Source organism: Lonchura striata, chromosome 2 (assembly GCF_050655825.1).
Source record: "Lonchura striata isolate lonStrDom1 chromosome 2, ASM5065582v1, whole genome shotgun sequence".
Taxonomy (NCBI): domain Eukaryota; kingdom Metazoa; phylum Chordata; class Aves; order Passeriformes; family Estrildidae; genus Lonchura; species Lonchura striata.
Genome location: NC_140704.1, coordinates 92,627,501 through 92,647,447, shown reverse-complemented (window position 1 = coordinate 92,647,447; position 19,947 = coordinate 92,627,501). Strand labels below are relative to the sequence as shown.

The 19,947-nt window shown below is 40.0% G+C and overlaps 1 protein-coding gene across 12 annotated transcripts in view; it reads right to left on the bottom strand.

Moving 5' to 3' along the window:
• The window catches only part of LOC110469722 (poly(rC)-binding protein 3), a 497,474-nt gene extending 479,952 nt beyond the window's left edge, over positions 1-17,522 (bottom strand). For 3 of the 12 annotated variants that reach the window (XM_077784924.2, XM_077784921.2, XM_077784918.2), the window contains exon 1: positions 17,106-17,516. The gene's annotated coding sequence lies outside the window, so the exon portion shown is untranslated. Of the gene's footprint in view, positions 1-17,105 lie in introns of all 12 variants that reach the window. The other 9 variants (XM_085573677.1, XM_085573675.1, XM_085573686.1 and 6 more) reach the window with 8 other exon arrangements.
• Between the last annotated feature and the right edge of the window lie 2,425 nt (positions 17,523-19,947).

Sequence of the window (19,947 nt, the reverse complement as noted above, 5' to 3'; positions counted from 1 at the left end):
TTGCTTTCATAAACATTTTATTAGCATACCTGAAGAGCTGCTCTGCCTCTTTGCTGCTAAACAATAGCATAGTATATACAGATAATTTGGCACAGAAAATAGAGTTTCATCTCCCAAAACACTTTTATGTGGCTTTAAGACATTTATCTATTCCCTGAAACATTCTGATTGGCTGATTACAAGGAATTTCTTGTGCCTGACTACATTTCACTTCCTTCAAAGCATAAACATTTATGGCATGATCCCTTCCCTTCCCTTCCCTTCCCTTCCCTTCCCTTCCCTTCCCTTCCCTTCCCTTCCCTTCCCTTCCCTTCCCTTCCCTTCCCTTCCCTTCCCTTCCCTTCCCTTCCCTTCCCTTCCCTTCCCTTCCCTTCCCTTCCCTTCCCTTCCCTTCCCTTCCCTTCCCTTCCCTTCCCTTCCCTTCCCTTCCCTTCCCTTCCCTTCCCTTCCCTTCCCTTCCCTTCCCTTCCCTCCCTTTTCCCCTTTTCCCCTTTTCCCCTTTTCCCCTTTTCCCCTTTTCCCCTTTTTTTTCCCCTTTTCCCCTTTTCCCCTTTTCCCCTTTTCCCCCTTTTTTTCCCCTTTTCCCCTTTTCCCCTTTCCCCTTTTCCCCTTTTTTTTCCCCTTTTCCCCTTTTTTTCCCCTTTTCCCCTTTTCCCCTTTTCCCCTTTTCCCCTTTTCCCTTTTCCCCTTTCCCTTTTCCCCTTTTCCCCTTTCCATTTTTCCCTTTCCCCTTTCCCTTTTCCCTTTTCCCCTTTTCCCCTTTCCCCTTTCCCCTTTCCCTTATTCCATTCCATTCCATTCCATTCCATTCCATTCCATTCCATTCCATTCCATTCCATTCCATTCCATTCCATTCCATTCCATTCCACTTTGCTTTATTTTCAGTGCCCTTAAAGTTCCTTGTACTGGAATTATTTATTAAATTAAATGAGGTCTAAGGAGAATAAGATCTCACTTTCTACACTCTCCACTAAGCCTACTAACTTTCTTTAGAAAGCAGCAATAAATTATAGTTTCATGACACCAAAACTCCTGCTGTGTGTTGTCATGGAACACACATGATATTTGCTGAAACTAATAATTTTCCAGGAAATATCCAGTGACTAGATAAATTAAAATCAGCAACAAGAAATGCCAATCTTTCTTGTACACTTCCAATTAATTCTTCCCATAAAAACAGTTGTGGTTTTTTTTTTTTTTTTGAGCAGAATACTGTTCAACTCGATGAATGCCAACCACTCCAGTAAGAAGGGGCTTGGTTTCCAGTGCTGTATGTTCCCCAGTTAAACAAGATGGACTTGATCATTGTCTCACAGCAACTGCTTTTTGTCCCAGCTTAACAAATTTCCCTCCAAAAAATATATGGCAATCACTGGGCCACTAAAACTAATTTTAAAATGTTAGTCCTGATTTTCACTTTCTCTATAAATTGAGTCTACCTGGAATAAAGGGACTTAGCACTAGGGCTGCTGGCTATTCTCTGTAGTTGGAGCAACTGAAAGCCTCTTAGTAGGCTCCTGCAGGAGACAGTAGCAATGGTCACAGTGGTCTGTTCTACACAGAAGACAACAAAATGGTCTTTTGCACCATGGAACAATGCACTTGCAGGCCCTAAATCTGGCATACAAAAGAGGCATTTGCAAGCAGACAGCCCATTCAGGTAAAGCCAGTACTTTCCTGCCTGTATAAAATTTGTTAAACTGGTATCGGAGTGTTCCAGCAGAAGTGAAAGAGTTAAACAGGAATCTTGTATAAATCAAATTTTGCAGGATTCACTCTGTTACAACAGATTGTGGAGCACTATTTTTTCCCACTCTTTCTGATACAAGCACCCTAGGCAAACTTTCTAATTAGAGAGCAGATGTATGCAGTGCTATGTCTCTGTGAAGTTATTATGCCCAAACCAAATTTTGTCACCAGCAGCCAATAATTCGTTTGTCTAGTAAGGGCTTGAAGTGGCTGTATCAATTATTTAAAAACATACTAAGAAGAGGAATCCATTTAAAATCTTCTGGGAAGCTCAGTTATAAAATAGTGCATGCTCAAGTTTCATTCACAATACAGTCTTTTTAAAAATACAATATTACTAATTAAGGCTTAGTGCATTAGGCCATTAGTACTTGAGTGATTCATGACAGCATAATGATCTTGCTTATAATTTGTGCCTTAATTTATGGGATAGTAAGAAAAAACAAGGGGAAAAAACCTAAGCAATTTGCAAAACTGAAACTCATCCAAAAACTGCTTGCAGTAATTTCTCTGAAAAGTAACTTTACTGTGTGTAAGTGCTATGCTGGTAAGAAAATGCTTCCTATCAATAATTAAAGGATAATGAAAGTTTCATGTGTCAGAAGACATCCTCAAAACAGGACCAGAAAGAAGAATATTCCTTTTTGTTCAGACCATCCACATTTTAAACCTCAAAATAACACCCTTCTCAAAGAAGCATTTTAAATATATTATTTAGTAAAATATATGACTATTCAAAACTCACCAGAAGCTTTAATAACAATGCAAGTTTGCACAATTCTAAGAAGAGTTGCAGTAGAAAACAAAGGTCTGCACAGTGCCAAGCATCCCTGAATGCCCTGGTTAGCCATGAAGGATGTGGGTGGTAATCATGTCAGGGTTATGAACAAAAGCATCATAGAGAGGGTCTACAAGGTTCTGTTGATTGCAAGTCTCTTTGCTGTCTAAGAAGGTCCAGCCCTTGTCTGACCCCTCTAGCTGGAGTATGCCAAGGATCTGGAGCTGTCAAGGCTTGGAGCCCATCACAGACAGTCTGCATCTCCTCATCTGTACAGGCATACATCTGAAGGAATTTCTAGGGAGTAGACTGTATTTTGAGCTTCACATTCTCCTGGCATATGTGGCTGACATCAGCGAATGTACACGAGAGTTACAGGAGATGAGAGGAGGAAGGCAAGAAACACATTGCCAACAGTGTTTCAGGAAATATGTCTAAAAATAATAGTAATTCTGCTCTCTGATTTGAAATATCCACACCTAAGACTGACAAAGACAGAAGCTTAGCAGAATTTTGAGAGAGGTCTTTGGTGTAAAATCCTCTTTAATACTGATGGAAGTCAGTGAGTGATGCTAGAATGGGATTTTCCAAGAAGTCTATGTTTTTGGACAGCTTATCCTCCTGCTTCCTCAATTCTAGCTGTTATTGCACTCCACTGTCATCACACTATGTGAGAGCACTTATGCTTACAGGCAAGAGGACCAAACAAGCAGCATCATCCCCTGGGAGAAAACCAGTTCCTCTGCTGCCAAGAAGGCACCCTCACCACAACTTTGCTGCTCTGCAAGTTTGCAAACTATCCTGCAAGTGATATCTGGTATGTGGGATCAAAACATCAGCTAAACAGCAGAAAGCTAACTCTTGAAACACATGGGTAGGTCTGAATGAAGTTACTGTGAGCAAATTGCAGCCAGGACATTTGAAGGCAAGCCTGTCACATTGCTAAAACACTACTGAAGTGCAAACTCTGAATGATTCCAAATGGATGCTGGGCTTGGCATGAGGCCACTGACTGCAGTTGAGGAGGTATGTACTTAAAAAATAACTGAAGTCATTGTAGTCTGAAGAATTAACTAAACATATTTTTTATGCTTTCCATTTTAAATGGTTTAATATTACAGAGCTACTCTTCTACATACCATTTAGGTGGCAGTTTAGACCAACATCTGGATTGATGGAACCATTTATATAAAAAAAAAAAACAACCTCCATTTTGTGGCAACAAACATTTAATTCGGATTAAACTCTCTTGGTCAGCCTCCCTATTTCTGGCTATCAAACGGGCAAGGTAGGTCACAGTCTCCTATATCCAAAGGCCATAACTCTGGAGGGAACCAGAAGCCTTCTCATTCTCCAGTGTTTTGTTACGAGAATTGAAGTTAGAATTGTTGTGTGGCAAACTCACTCCCTTCTAACACGGAATATAAGGACTCCCTTTGATCTCCTGACCTGCCAATAGAGTCACTGCTTGTCATCCCATGTCTTTGGCTACTCAGAGAACTTGAGTCTCCAATCCCCTGTCCACCTCTTCTCATGCATATAATTAATCTGTAACTACAGTTGCTATTTTAAAAGTACAGCCTCATCTCGTGATAAACTTATTTCACCACATTTTAAAACACAGGTAACTTTTGTTCAGTAAATTCAAAACTCTCTTCAACAGGCTCTCTGTTTAGCTGGCTGTGATACACAAGTACTCTTGGTAATGGAGTTGCAGCAACTAGGTCTGGAACTATCTGAAAATGCCACCTGTTTTTCAATACTCGACTACTTTGATAAATCTTTACCACGTAGGAGTTTGGCACAACCTTACAGGACACAGCTGGTATTTCCACGTTCTTGTACTCATCCAATTTTATCATGACTTGATTACTAAAAGTCAAGTTGAGAAAACCTTGGTTTATATCATCCCTCTCTGCTCCTCCTCTCCCCTATACTCCCCAGAAAAGCAGAAAATCTCTGATTTTGCTTTGCTTAGCTTCATCTCTATTGCCCTATCATATTTCCTTTTGGTTTTTTCTTTTTTTTCATTTTAGTTTCCCCCCTTGATTTATGGAAGACTTAATATTTTTCTAAAGAATTTAAGAATTAATTTGTAGTCTATGTAATTTTATCGATAAAAAGGTTGAATGTCTTGATTTACTTTGGTCATGTTAAAAACAATCCCAGAATAACGAGATGCCACCCACAGTCTGAAAACTTTTGACAAGGCTTCGGTAATAACTACAAACCATGGCCCTACGCTGCACCATGAAATACAAAGCTCTTATAGGTACATTATTTGCTATGACATCTCTCCCTGATGTGCTGATTCTTACCATAGCAACAGCATGTGGAAAAAGAAATTTGAAACCAAAAAGCATCCGAATCATCCCTGGAAAACAGAATAGACACTGCCATGACTTATAATTATTATATTTTTTCCAGACCTATAATTAATTTTTTAATTTAAAAATCATGTGGAATTTTTTTTTTGTTATTTTTCTTTAATAACAGCAATGTAAGCAGCACTTCTGGTGCATTGCTACTCTCTTTTAAGACAGCATAAACATCCTGGATTGATGAACAGAGTCAGTGCTAAGGACTCTAGGTTCCTTCCCAGCCCCAACTTTTGTGCATGCACACACTGGAAATCTTATTCCCCTGCAAGGATTTTGAATCCTTTCCATGCCCAGGTCTGCAGGACAAATATGACTCAGAGCTGACTCCTACAAACACTCAAATGCGAAACTGAAGTCCTGCTAGGTTAAATGGGACAAATCCAATGAGGGAAGTTATTTGCCCACATAGGTATACAGAAATCTTTATGCTGTGACACACACCCTTTTCCAGGAAGAGAACATCTATACCAGGATTACAGGTAGCTCATTACTAATGGATTAATGCCTTGCAGATAACATGCATAGTCATTCTGCAGGCAAGGCAAATGTCAGGAGAAAGCTCAAAGGAGTTTTTGGTGTTGGGCAGCTGATGAGAGTTACAGTTCCAGCTGCTTCATTCACTATGGAATTTTACTGTTTCAGATACTGCTTCTTGTAGTAGTATTATAGCATTGACATAGCAGACTCTACTTATAGTGGTATTTAAAAAATATCTAATGAGTAGAATTGTATCTTATCCATCCATGTTAAATTTTCAACAGAAAAATAATGACAAATAATATGCAAATAAGTAGTTTCTTATAAATGAAAAATGCAATAATTCCATTTTAGGTAAATACTAACTACCTGTATAACATAGTAATGTATAAAATTGATTAAAGCATTTCACACATAGAGGACTATGACTCTAAAGTTGTAAATTATGTAAAGCTTCGATGTAAAATGATGTAAAACTCCTTGGTTTTTGAAAAAGAACTGAAATAGAAAACTGAAAATATTGAGTATGTATATTATGCAATATTGTATATTTTACTTGAAAAGAACCTAAAATGATCATCTAGTCCAAGTGCCTGACCAATTCAGGGCTGACCAAAAGTTCAAGCACATTATTGTCAAAATAACTGTTAAACACTGACAGGCCTGGGGCATCGATCACCTCTACAAGGAGCTTGTTCAAATGTTTGATCATCCTCTCACTAAAGAAATGTTTCTTCATATCTTCATATCTAGCCTGAACCTCTGCTAAACCATTCCCATGTCTTGTCACTGGGTACCCAGAAGAAGAGCTGAGCACCCCTCTCCTCATGTTCTCTCCTAAGGAACCTGTAGAAAGGCCATCCTTCAACCGCCTCTACTCCAAGCCCAAAGTCCTCAGCTGCTCCTCACAGGACACATTTTCCAGCTTTGTTTCCCTCGTCTGGACACATTCAAGAACCTTCACATTTTTCTTAAACTGCAGGGCCCAGAACAGTACACAGTGCTCAGGGTGAGGGTATGTCAACATTGGTACCCACAGCTCTTTGAAAGCTATTAGAAATAAATTCTTGAAACATAAAAATGCCAGCCACTTGAATTTCCTGTCCTCTATTTATATTATACTTCAAGGATCACAAATAAAAAATTCATCCTCCCTTTACCAGTAATTTTAAAACCAGAAGATGTGCTCAGAATAAAAAGTTAGTAATTTCTGGCTTCCCAAATGAAGTACTTATCAGTAACAAAGTGCCAAAGCTACGCGAAATCCAATGCATTCTTGATTAAGAGTATTAGATAGTCCAATATTAAAATAACTTTGCTTAGAGCATAATGGCTATTGCCTATTTGAAAGACTAGTGCTTAGAATATTGCATCTGTGTAAACGTTAAGAACTCAACTCTCACAACTGAAATTTAATCCAAAGGGGAAACATGACTTTTTTTCAAACTATAAACAAAGATTTTTTCTGTTTTACTTGAACTATTTATAGTGAGAAAGCACAACTAAGCCAAATGAAAATGAGTCTGCAAAAAACCCCGTGGAGCGCTGCACACTGAAAGATCAAACCTCCCAAAAGAGAAATGTGGGGAAGGCTCTTGACATATCATTTACACTCTGAAGGTCAATAGTGAAATCTGGTTTAAGGTTAGTCATCCATAAATGGGGAGCATGACCAGAAACCTACTGTGCCTAACTCTACAGCATCATCTATCCTCCCCAAGAACTTAGGAGTCATCACTATAGCTGTCCTTTGTCCAGCAAGAACTTTGCTTTTTAAGTCTAGCAGTGAGCAGGACTGCTCCACACTGAGTCAGTAAACATCTTACATTGAAGCTCAAGTACAACAGATCAAGTAGTGCAAAAACAAAATAATAAAAGCAGGCCAGGAACATATTTAAGGGGAAAAGAAACTAGAAAACTGGAACAGCCTCCAAATGGAGTATGGGAAGTAAAATCTCCCTAAATAGTTGTAAGAAGGAGTTTGATCAGTACATGAAAGGAATTGTATGACATCTTGGCTGCAAAAGCAAGGGACTGAAGTGCATAACCCAGAAGAATCAGTCATATCTTCTTATGAGCATGCAATTCTCCATAGGTATGTTTAAAGGGAGAAAATAAATTTTAAAAAAATGTTATGAAAAGGCTCCAGAACCCATAGAACACGATCAAAGCAAAATCTAAGATAATCATCTAGTGCTTATGATTTCTTAGACTTTCAAAATATTTTATTTAAGTAAGTTAGCTAAAATTTTTTAAAATACATCTTTTATTCCAGTCTAGACAGCATTACATCATCTGCCTGCATCTTATTTCTCACAGGGCTGGGTAAACTGCTTTTTTCCAACCCTCTCTTCTAAAGAATGGAATCCATAATGTGGTTCAGCATGTGTCTGTATATTTCTGCATAATCTAATGTCCCCATTTAATATTTTAAAACAAGTCATTAAAAAGATAACCAGTAAGACCTAGGAGCCTTATATTTCATTTATTACAAAACATATTCTAATATTTTCCTACTTTTCTTGGAAGGCATTTTATTCTGAATTTACTTTTATCCTTCTATATAGTTTCTTCTTATTGCAAGAAAAACTTGGATCATGCATTACCATTTAGAAGTAAGCATAACACATTCTGTACATTTATGGCACACTGCAGGTGCAGCTCTGAGATAAAAGGGGTAGAAAAATGTTTTGTTTGGGAGCCATAAACACTAGGTTAATAAAAAGTCAGTATGGAATATGCTGGGGGCCTCTGATGGAGATGCACATTAAGGATGTGAGATGGAAGCCTGAAGCTTTCATCAGGACTGCTGCGCACTGGACTCTGTCATTCATGACACAAGGAGGTGAAATAAGCCTCAGGTCACAGGCACTGCTCTGCTCAACCAGGGTCATGAAGGACAGGGTAGCTGCTTGTAAGGAGTAGGGAAAATGCCCTGATTGATCATGTAATTAAAGACTGCATCAGCAGGTGTGCCCATGAATTAAATACAAAGACAAGATAAATATTCTCTTTTTGTGACTTTTAAATGCTTTATTTTGCCTCTTAGATGTTTTTAACATCTTTTTTTCCTCTGCATGCAGCCATTTTAACTGCTCAATCTAAGTACTGTCCCAGGTGGCTTCTTCCTTCCATTGTGTTAGCACTCCATGTCTTCCTAACCAGACTCTCTTCTAAATAATTTATAACTCACAATCTCACCAGGACTCTCAGACCAAGAGCACAGATCCATCGTCAGCCTAAGTCAATTTTATGCTGCCTTTTCCTGCCTCCCCTCCACTGTGCCTTGAGGCAGCCGTAGTGTTCATATGAGCAGTTAGTCAAACGGATCAAGGACCTGACTGGGCTAAATTTTTATTTTCTTATATTACCAGTTGCAGCACACTATTCAGAGGAAAGAAGGAGGATTGTGCAGGACTCCCTCTACAGAAACAGCTGGAATTAGACCAACTTAAGCTGATATTGAAATGATACTTTAAACTGACAGTGTACAGCTCCCTTTCAGCCTGCAATTTCACCTTCTAATATTAGTTGCGCTTTCTTCCAATCCAGCCTCAAATCTCTGATATTTGTTACATGCCTTTTATCTCACATTCTGTTAAATCTTATTAATCCCATCCCAGAGCAATGCTTTTCCCTCTTCCATCCTCTTAAAGACTCCCTCACACTTACTGTTTTTAAAATTTTTGCTTATGCAGGTACTTTGTTACCCTTTTGTTTAATAATTTCTTTGGTTCCATATATTCTACTATCCCTGATTCTGCCTCACATTGCTTATACCTCTAGGCTGCACTTGTATGTGTCACACACAAGCAAAATCTGCATGAGAGTGAAAATTTAGAAGTTGCTTTTAAGATTTCAGCCTTGAAGATCAAGCGTGAGTTTGCCTTTGCAATACATACTGGAAAGATCTCACAGGAGTGAAGGATCTGATATTATCCATATGGCACTGCAGATTTCACCTTCAAACTCAAAAGAATCAAAATCCTCCTCTTCCCAGATTCTTCCGTATTGCCAGGCAGGAGAATTCTGCCAATCCCAAATGCTAACACAGGCACCTATCCCCACTCAAAATGCAGTTTTAAAACTAAGCTGGTGGCTAGGAACAGTCACATTTACAATTCTTTTCTAGTCTCTACCCTACATTACCACTGACAACTAACTGTAAAAAAAGAGAAGAAAAATAAATTACCTTCTCCTAGTCTTTTATTTTACTATTACTGCTGCTTAATATTTTGTCTGTGTACTACAAAACCCAAGGATGGGGGTTGCTGAGATGACTAATTAATTGATGCCTGTGACCCAGAAACATAGAATGGTTTGGGTCAGAAGGGACCTTTAAGATCATCTAGTTCTAATTCCTGTGCCATGGGCAGGGATGCCTTTTAGTAGATCAGGTTGCCCAAAGACCCATCTAACCTGGATTCAAATGCTTCCAAGGGTGGGGCATCCACAACTTCTATGCATAACCCACTCCAATGCCTCACCAATGTCTCATCTCTGACATGTAAAGAGTAACCAATGAAGTATCCACCTGCTTCTAGAATTCATAAAATATTTTTATATTAGGTGAAAATCTAAATACAGACAAATTAATTTCTTGCACATAGATAGACAACCAGAAACATACATCTAAAAGATCGTATTTTTTATCATATAGAATTAATATATTTAAAATATTCCTATATCTAACATATGCTTTATTTAGACCTCAGATTTTAAAAAGAACTCTCAATTTATTTCATCCTGTGATGGAATCAAGCAGTGTCGTGTTGCAAAAATCAAATGAAAGTGCCAAGGAATTTTGGTTTAGTTATGCAGACTGCCTGAAACATGAGCCATCTCATACAAGATAAGATTCTCTGAAGTAATAATAATAGATACTTCACACCTTCCCCGTTGTCAGTATTCTACCAGCCTGTTTGGAGTCTCTCACTTAGGCAAGAAATCCTACTGAAGTCAAGAAATTATTTAACACAAATAGGAATTTCTGAATTTAGCCATAACTCTGCTATCCCGTTTTACAGGTAGGAACAGCATATTCACTGCCACTTTAGGAGATGTTTCTAAGACCTGCAATGAGAACTCCTGAGACACTGACCATGCCCCTGTAATGGTTAAGTGAAAGCTAAGACTTAACTTTGAACTTCCATACTTTTATAGACTAAGTTGTTCTCCATTCAATATTATACGGCAAAATGTACAAACCTTTTCAAAAGGCACACAAATTAAACAGAACACACTTCTCCACTGATATCACAACAGGAGAAGGAACCACTCACATCCTTATTTAAACACAAGTATTGACATTTGCTAAGTCCTACCCTTCTGTTCCTGTTACAGCCTCAGCTGGGTTATACAAATTTGAAACCTGATGTGCTTTGAGGTGTGCCTGGAAAGTGGCCATCACAGGGTTTGGAACCATACGATCTTTAACATCCTTTTTAATCCCAAGTCATTCTATGGTTCTATGATTCTACAAAATTTCCTTAAGTTTCTGCACCGCTGATAAACACTCGGATTTTGTCCAGCAAGGAAGCCCAAAGAAGCTTGGGAATACATCAAGTACATCATGGCCAGGTAATTGTTTTCTTCAGAAAGACAGGCTTTATTGTTTGTCCTGAAGGCTTTTCTAAGCCCAACTCAGGATCGTATTTACTTCCCAGTTCATGTTCCCTGTCTTTCACCACATTGTCTTTGAATACTGGTGTACTCAAGGTTACTGAGGCAGCCATCATGACCTAAAGATATTGCCTGAAACTGCTAAGGTTGGCTTGTAGATGTTTTATGAATTCACCAGGTGAAAGAATGGCAATGGTATGACTGGTAAGAGAATCATGCAGTCATGGTGCTTTATTCTACTAGAGCTCAAGGAACTCTACCACCTTGATTTGCATAACATTTAAAATTTTGATTGAAGATTAAACAATATTTATGGGAGTTCCAGAGCCTCATTATAAAATATACTGTTATATGTAACATGCCAGTAGGTTTGAAACAGACTATACCACTATATACACGTGCTGGTTTTAACTGGGATAGTACTAATCTTCTTCATAGGAGCCAGTATGGGGCTGGGGTTTGGATTTTTCCTGGAAATAGTGTTGATAACACAGGGATATTTTCATTACTGCTGGTCAGTGCTTACACAATGTCAAGGCCTTTCCTGCTTCTCACCCCACGCCATCAGTGAGGAGGATGAAGAAGCTTCACAAGAAGCTGGGAGGGGACACAGCAGGGACAGCTGACCTCAACTGAACCAAGAGATATTCCTCAGCATATGGCATCATGTGCAGCATATACAGCTGGGAGAAGAAGGAAGGGGAGGGATGTTCAGAATGATGGTGTTTGTCTTCCCAAGTCACTGTTAGAGCAGACAGAGCCGGGTTTTCCTGGGGATGACTGAACACATGCTTGCCCAGAGGAAGCAATGAAAGAATTCCTCATTTTGTTTTTCTTGTGTGTGTGGCTTTTACTTTACCTGTTAAACTGTCTGTGGCTCAACCCATGAGTTTTTCCTCTTACTCTTTGGATTCTCTATCCCATCCTGCTGGTGGGGCAGTGAGCAAGTGGCTGTGTGGGGCTTAGTTGCCATCTGGGGCTAAACCACAACAACATGTCACTTATATTAATGAAATTTTATATTATCTACTATTAAATAAGAGGAGTAAGTTCTCATCAGACTTCCAGGGTTGGCCCTAAGACCTTGCTATAAAACTTACTACTTTTTAAAATGCACACAAAAGAGCCTGTCAAAATTATTAATAATAAATCCTTCTGCAACTATTTTTCAGTAAACCAAGAGCCGAATTGTAACCAAGAAATATATAGTCCTGAGCTATACACACCTCAAAAGGCCAAATGAATGAACTTATTATGTATTTTTTCTGTCATTTACAGAAGACAAGCATTTTGCTTCCAAGGATTAAGTGTTCACAGCATCTAAATATATCTAATGCATAGATGACAAAGTCAGATGTTGCAAGATCCATAATCAAAACTATTGGATTCATACTCCTTGTTAAAAGCCTTGCTGGCTATCAGGAATCAATAGTGCATTTTGTATATCACCCTATAAACAAAACTTAAGTTTTGTCACTGATACAATGGCAGTGCTGGAACAGGTAATCATCTACCAGCATGGAGCTGCAGCAGTGGATTGAGTAGGAGGAACTGCCTCACCCCGCTTTAATCTGAAATTACTTGGGCTGCTTCTAGCAGATTCTTTGGGACATGAGTGATCACTGGGACTTACAGTAAAACGCATTCCAAAAAATGCATTCCCTTTGAATCATGTTTAAAAATGTGTCTCTCCCCATGAGACATGAAATATCATATTTATATCAAGCAAATTCTGGACATTTTAGCTCTGATGCCAGAGCTCTTCTTGCATTTGGTTGGAATCGGTGGAGCAGTTACTCCATGTTGTCCAAAATTACCAATAATATTCTTTTCCCTTTCCTACAAACACTTTCTGCACACAAAACAACCTTCAGTCTATGCTGGCAAGTAGAGTATAATAGCTGGATGCAAATCCAGAGAAAACAAAAAACTATCACAAAGAAACACTGTAGCTGGAGACCCCTCTCTAGAATTACTTTTCCCTTGACCTCCTACAAACAGTTGTCATCAGAGAGCTGTGTGAGCATTACCAGACTGTAATTAAGTCTCCTCTATCTAATAAAGGGAAAACCAAGCAGACTGGTGAAGGCAAACCATAAGACAGAGGAGTTTATACTGTTACGGGTGAGGGAGTGCTTTGCTCTCTTAGCCCTGAACAACTCAGCCACTGCAGCACTAGATCATTAGACCCCTCTCTGCTTTCCAGAGAGCCATCCTCTTCCTTTCCCTGCCATGCCTGAGCACTTGTTACCTCTGACACTCATCCACATGCACCAAGACTGGGAAGGGACCTGCTAGTAGATCTGTTCAGCATCTGGTTCTTCCGAGTAACACATTTCCCAGGAGGAAAATATTAATTTTCTTTTATCCATAAACAAGTACAACAGAAGAAAAATACCTATTTTATTATAAAGACTGTATTTCCAGCAGACAAACTGCAAGTAAATAGTCATCTTTGCTTAAGGTAACATCATTCATCAAAACAACTTAAAATTACAAATATACACTTGGATGGAAATACATACAAATATAGTATTTTAAACTAGTAAAGGAAGAGATATCTAAAGAGAAAAATGGATTAATATTTTCAGATCCTACTGATTTTTAATGTATATTGTAAATGCATTCTGCGTGGAGATAGATAAAACAACTGGGCCCCAGCCCCAAGATTACAAGGCAGCCCTGTGATAGTTCTCATTTACTTTGTTAAAAATCTAAGAAGATCTATCATGAATAGAGTTTCCTTGAGAAGTATACCCAAATGAAACAGCAACTTTGCCTTGTAACAAAATTTCACTGAACCTTATGAGTAGTTGTAATTTAGGATAAGACAAAATACACATGCTCTTCTTTTGTGGAACCACCAGGTCCACAGAATAAAAACTCCTTTGACTAACCATCTTAGACTGACATTGCAGAATAACAAGGTGCAATAATACAAGAAAATAATTTCTGTTGGTTAGCAGTGGAGAGAAATCCCACCTTACTTTCATAGCAATAAGGTCCACAAAGTTGGAGTGACTTCTGAACACTGCATTACTTTGTTTATAGAAGTCCACAGCTTTAAAAGACTCATTTCAAAAACAAAACAAACAAACAAAATAGGCTTTAAAAGTGAATAAATCCAAAGTTTGATGCCATATCCAAGTCTCAAAATATAAGTTAAAGAGATATTTAATGTAGGCTAGTACATTACAGAATAAGCTAAGTGTTGGTGTTATAGAATAAGCTAAGTGTTGGTGTGCTGTCACTCATGCCAGTGGGAACAACCCCCAGATCAAACTCGACATTAACCTCACTTCAACACTGTCATACCCAGCTGAAAGCACTCCTGTCTTTCAGTTGTCATAAAAAAAAACCCAAACACATGACTTGCTCTTTTCGTGTACAAACATGCCATCTTTTTTTTTTTTTTTTTTTTTTTTACCAACAGCTAAGCAACCAACTAAAGGTTCCTTAAAGGTTCCTAGTGTGTACATTTTGAAGTGAGCACTACTTTCCCAGAAACAATTAAAGGACACTGGGAAAATTCTCCTTAAAAGCGCATGAGAAAAACAATGTTAAGAGTTTTTCCTTTCCTGATATATTTTAGAGTTTCTCTTTTAAAAGACAATATCTACCTGTACATATAAAATATGCACCCAAAATAAAATCTAAACAAAATGAGATCTGCTGTCAATAGTATCCTTTGGAAATACCCTAATTCCTGACATGGTAAGATAAAAAATCATGAAGAGTGCTGATCACAGGTAAGTCCTGGTGACTTCAGTAGGAGTAGTGGATATTTCAGCCTTCTGTGGATCAAAACAAGGTGGCACGTATTTATCTACAGAACAAGAACTGTTCTCTGCTACATGTGATTTTAACAGCAAACTCTATCAAATCAGAAAAATTGTATCACACTGCAGGGCTTACCAAGAAAATATGTTTAGCCAGCAGTCAGGGTTCAGCAGAACTGCAGATGACAAGCTAACATGCATCATCCATATTTATTTATCTAAACTGCACTGTGCTCATTTTCCATCCCTTTTTCTTACCCTGTATCCCTTCAAGAATGATGTACACAGCACATCAGGTGTCTCTCCCCTCGCAGCTATCAAGCATTAGGAATTTCACATCTCACTCAAAGCATGCTTCCCACTTTCACAATCAGCCAGCCACAGCAGAAAAAAAAATCCAAGGCAAACTTGTGTAAAATATTTTAATTTAGGCTAACAAGAAATGATAAAATGTCTCTTGATAGCACAAGACTACTTCCATGACTGCTCATTTTTACTGAGTGTTATCTATGCTGCATATGGAAAGACAGGATATTTTGGAATTGCATTAACTAGACAGGAAACAATAATGTTCCTGTATCCATGAAGGCCTCCAAACACAGATTACAACAACCATTTTAGCTATTTTGTAAACTTGTAGATACAAAAATTATTCAACCTGTTAGAAAACCAAGTATACCAAGTGTTCTTTCATGTACTTTGTATCAACTAGATTTTATAAGAAAATTCAAGTCTCACAGCCAGACAAGTGTTAATACTTTTGAGCTAATAGCTGAAACTCTGTATCATTGTAAAACCAGTTTTCCTTACAAGTTCTTAAGCAAAATCACTGTTTGTTTTGAAACAAACAAGAGAGATATGAAAAATCCATGAAAAATAACTAGAGGCTGTTATTTTGCTTCATATTAAGTGACACTTTGCAAATGGCACCCTGCAAGTTATGCCTTAACACATTGTTAAAATGCAACTAAAATCTATATTTACCCTGCTTCACACACATAGGTAAAATACATAATTGAAGGAACACTAAAAGACTTTTGGGAAATCCATGAAACATATAAATTACTTGATTGCCTCTGAATAATAAAATCGTTCCCCAGCAGATTTATAATAGACTGTTTTTACTGTAAAAACACATTTCTGCCATCAATAGGCACAGTTTACTGGAGAATGAAAAACAATCTAAAACAACTTTGGAACTGGGAAGTAAGTTGGACTCCAGCTGACTGACCAAACTAATAATGTTTCATCTCTCTTTTTCTCACTGAACACTAATATGTGACAGCAAATCATCCATTTACTCTGGATCACAACTGTATTCACCCCACTCATCTCTGGAATAACACTGTCTTGGGCTGCTGGAGGAACAGAAGTGCTATCCTTTCACATTAGCTGTAAAGTTTTCCTTTTCTGCACTCCTCTACTGAGAAGCCAGGCAAGGAATGGGAGCCATCACCTTGAAGGTGCAGTAATGATCTATGGAAAGATGTTCTGGAGCACAAGGGACTGAACTCTGGAGAGCTCTGTAGCTTTCCTGCATCCCTGACCAGCTTCTCCCTCAGCAGCCTCTGCTGTGCTCCTTGCTCTATGCACAGGGACTGTTTGGTAGCTTTAACACTCACCATCCCAGGAGCACGAAATACAAATGCACTTTGCACACGCACCCACACGCTCACTCTCAAGACACACGTGCACACACACAGAGCTCCCTTGGCACCACATGCAATTCATTCCAAGTCCCCTGTGTATTGCTTCAAAACAGAAACCAAGCACACACACAGAAAGGAAAAAAAAAAACCAAACAAAACAAAAAACAAAAAAAAAAACCCTAACCACCCACCACCAAATCCCAGCCAAACATCCCACCAAAATATTTAAAAAACCAAAACAAATAAGCAACACAGAAAGGAGGAGGGAATAAGGAAGGGAGTGGGGGGTAGGACGAAGGAAAAAGGAGAAGCTTGTTTTTTTTTCCTGCTGTTGCTGTGGCTCCCAAGCATGCAGCGCTAAGGAAGAGTAGTTCCCCACTTTCATCAGCTAGCTACATCCTTGGGATAAAAGGGAGCAGTCCGGAATGATGCTGAGGCTGCAGAAGGCAAAATAAGGCTTTGCCTGACTCCCCGTGAAATTCTCTCCTCCACATCCCCTCCTCCCTAAAACCTGCCCTAAATGGGGATGGGGGGGGGGGGGGGAAACAAACAAATAAAAAAAGAAACCGAAATATCAAAAAACAGGCAAAACAAAACAAAACAAAACTAAAAAAAAAAAAAAGAAAAAAACAACACACAAGGAAAAAAGTGATGAAAAGACACAACTCACCTTAACAAGGGGTGTTGGATGGGGTCAGAGAGGAGGAAGGGTATAAAAAGATCTATATTTAGCAGAGGTTGTGATAGTATTGAAACACACAGACACAGGGTTTGGAAGTAGGGAGAAGAGTATAAAAAATGAGGGGAAGAGAAATTATCAAGAACGTATAAGTCAGTCTGGCAGGAGAGAGGAGAATCCCCAGTAAAAAAAATAAAAAAAAAAAAAGAAAAGAAAAAATAAATTTTAAAAAACCCCAAAAAACAACCACCAAATGCCGAGAGGAGAAGGAGGGAGAGCGTGGCGGTGCCGGGGTTGTGTTTTGTTTCTCTTCGCTGGGGGCGGGCGGAGGCGGCGGGGCGGGGGTGTGGGGGGTGTTCGCGCTTTCGGCGAGGGGCCCCTCGCTGCCTCCCCGCGGGGCTGCCGCGGCCCGAGCCTGCTCCCGGCGGCTCCGGGCGGCTCCGGCCGGCCGCGCTCGCTCCTCGCCCGGCTCCGGCGGCTGCGGCGGGCGCGGCGCTCCCGCGGCTCGCTGGGGCTCTGCGGCCGCGTTCGCGCCGCCGCCGCTCGGCCACCCCCGCGCCCGCGCTCCCGCCGCCGCCCGCGGGCGCCCCCCGCCGCCAGCGCCGCGGGCCGGGGCGCGGGCGGGCTCCGCGGGCCGGGGCGGCGGCGGGGCGGGGGCTCCCGGGCACGCCGTGCGCGCTGCCGGCCGCGCCGGCGCTGCCGCGGAGCCGGGCGGCTGCGCGGGGGAAGCGCCCGTGCGGAGCCGGAGCAACCGCGCTCCCTGCCCGCGGTGTCCGTGCGGGACCCGGGCTCGCCCTCCGGGCCGCGCTGCCCCGCTCCCGCGGCCGCGCGTCCCACGGCAGCCGGCGGCGAAGGGGAGCTCAGGGCTGGGAAGCGAAAGTTGGGCATGCTGAAAGGCAGCCGGCGTTTTGGAGCTGAACGCTGCTTTATCAGCGGCACATCCACGTCGCTCGGCGTCGTTGGGGAGAGCATCAGGAACAAGCCGGGAGGCTGAGAACTGCGCTTATTCGTATCAAAAGTAGTAAAACCGCGTTCAGCCGTGCCTTTAACACAGAAGCGTGGCTCACAGAGAGCGGCGCCAGCAGGTGATTTTCCTTCCTGGTCCAAATGGAAGCCACTCGCAGCATTCTGCTGATGAGGACCATCGGCGGGTAGCATTTATCTCAAACAGCTGACAAAATCCAGAAAACATTTACGTGTTACTGAAGGAAGATTTTTACCCGACTTGGCACCCTCAGGAGCACTTGGTGACTAAAAATAAATCCTGTTAAAGTTGCTTTTAAGCAGATAAATATAAAAAAAACTTTGGACACCTTTTTACATTTTCATTGCTTACACTGAAAGAAGTAAAAAAGAACAAAAAAGAAAAAATGGACAATTTAAGTGCAGAGAAATGAATGAGCTTTTAAAAGTACTTTATTTCTATCTACAGTGCTATTAGCAACTGCAAGTAAATATGTCTGTTTATGACTTGTGATTTTGAATTGGTATTGTCCCATAAGTGATGAGAGCAAATGCAGACCAAGCTGTTGGATCCACAACCTGCAACTGATGTACAAGCTGTGCTTCAGCACCACTGTTGCACTGAGATAAGCATATGTAGTAAATAGTAGAAGGATATGCTCCAGTGTGCAAACTCTGTAAGCGTACATACTTACTCCATAAGTACATATAGTAAATAGATGTAGTAAATAGTAAAAGGGTATGTTCCAGGATGTAAACTGATGCTAAGAAAGATGCTTGTTCAGACTAGTGTTGGCTATTGATAGCTGGCAGTGGATAAAGGTATCTGGAATGAGTGCTGTGGAGGTACCGAGGTATGAAATGGTTGCTCCTAAGCACTGTCCTCTGTACCCATGGAGAGGACTTGATACGAACCAGTTGCCAGTGGGGGCTCTGCAGGCAGCATTGATGAGCGGGTCATGGTGGCCAAATGGTCTGGTTCTTGGTTAGAACCAGAACATCCTTGCTAAATTAAATAGAAAAAAATACATCCTCAGAAAGAAACAAAAAATTAATTATTCTTTATTTTAATTCTTTTTTTCCCTCCAGATAAAAGTTGCTTTCTCTGGGTTTACAGGACAGAGGAACTGGAAGAATAATGAACTTTCCAAATCTCTCATATGAAGTAGAAATAAAATAAGAGCCAGTAGTTCCTTAAGTGAGCTTCTCACAGGAATCAGAGGAAAAGATCCTCTTATGTCTTGTTGCAGGCTCAATTTCTTCCCATATCTTCTCCAGTTTCTTCTTGAACCAAATTGTTCAGCAGTATAAAAGATGAACCCAAGAGTTTACAGGGTTTGGATCATGTCTCCCTTTCTTAAGAAACTAAATATATACAGAATTATTCCTAGCCACACTAAGGGGAGTAAAGACATTGGAAATAAACTTTGTGCTACTTTGGGTCTTGATTTCTGCAGTAACTAAGTTGGGAAAACATTTTATACATTAAAGTGAGTGTAATGTTTTATACATCATGCTAGTAAATATTTTCTTTAATTTCAGTTCATTTTCAAGAAACTATCTCAGCATGCATTTACATGAACTCTCATTGGTTTTTAATATTCATGAATCATCTTACACTGTTACAAAAGCATCAGTTTACTGTAAACCACAGGTCCATTCAGTATGCAGTTCGAGGCTCTGACTGTTTCCAGTTCCCTTAGCTGCTCTATACCCAGCAATATCAGGGTAGTAGTTACTGTCAATTATAGTTCCGTGTCCCTATTGACTTTCCCAAATTGGCACAGAGCTATTATTTTTTATTCCAATTAAAAAAAAAAAAAAACACCCAAAAAACCCAAAAACAAAAACAAAAAAAACCAAAACAAAA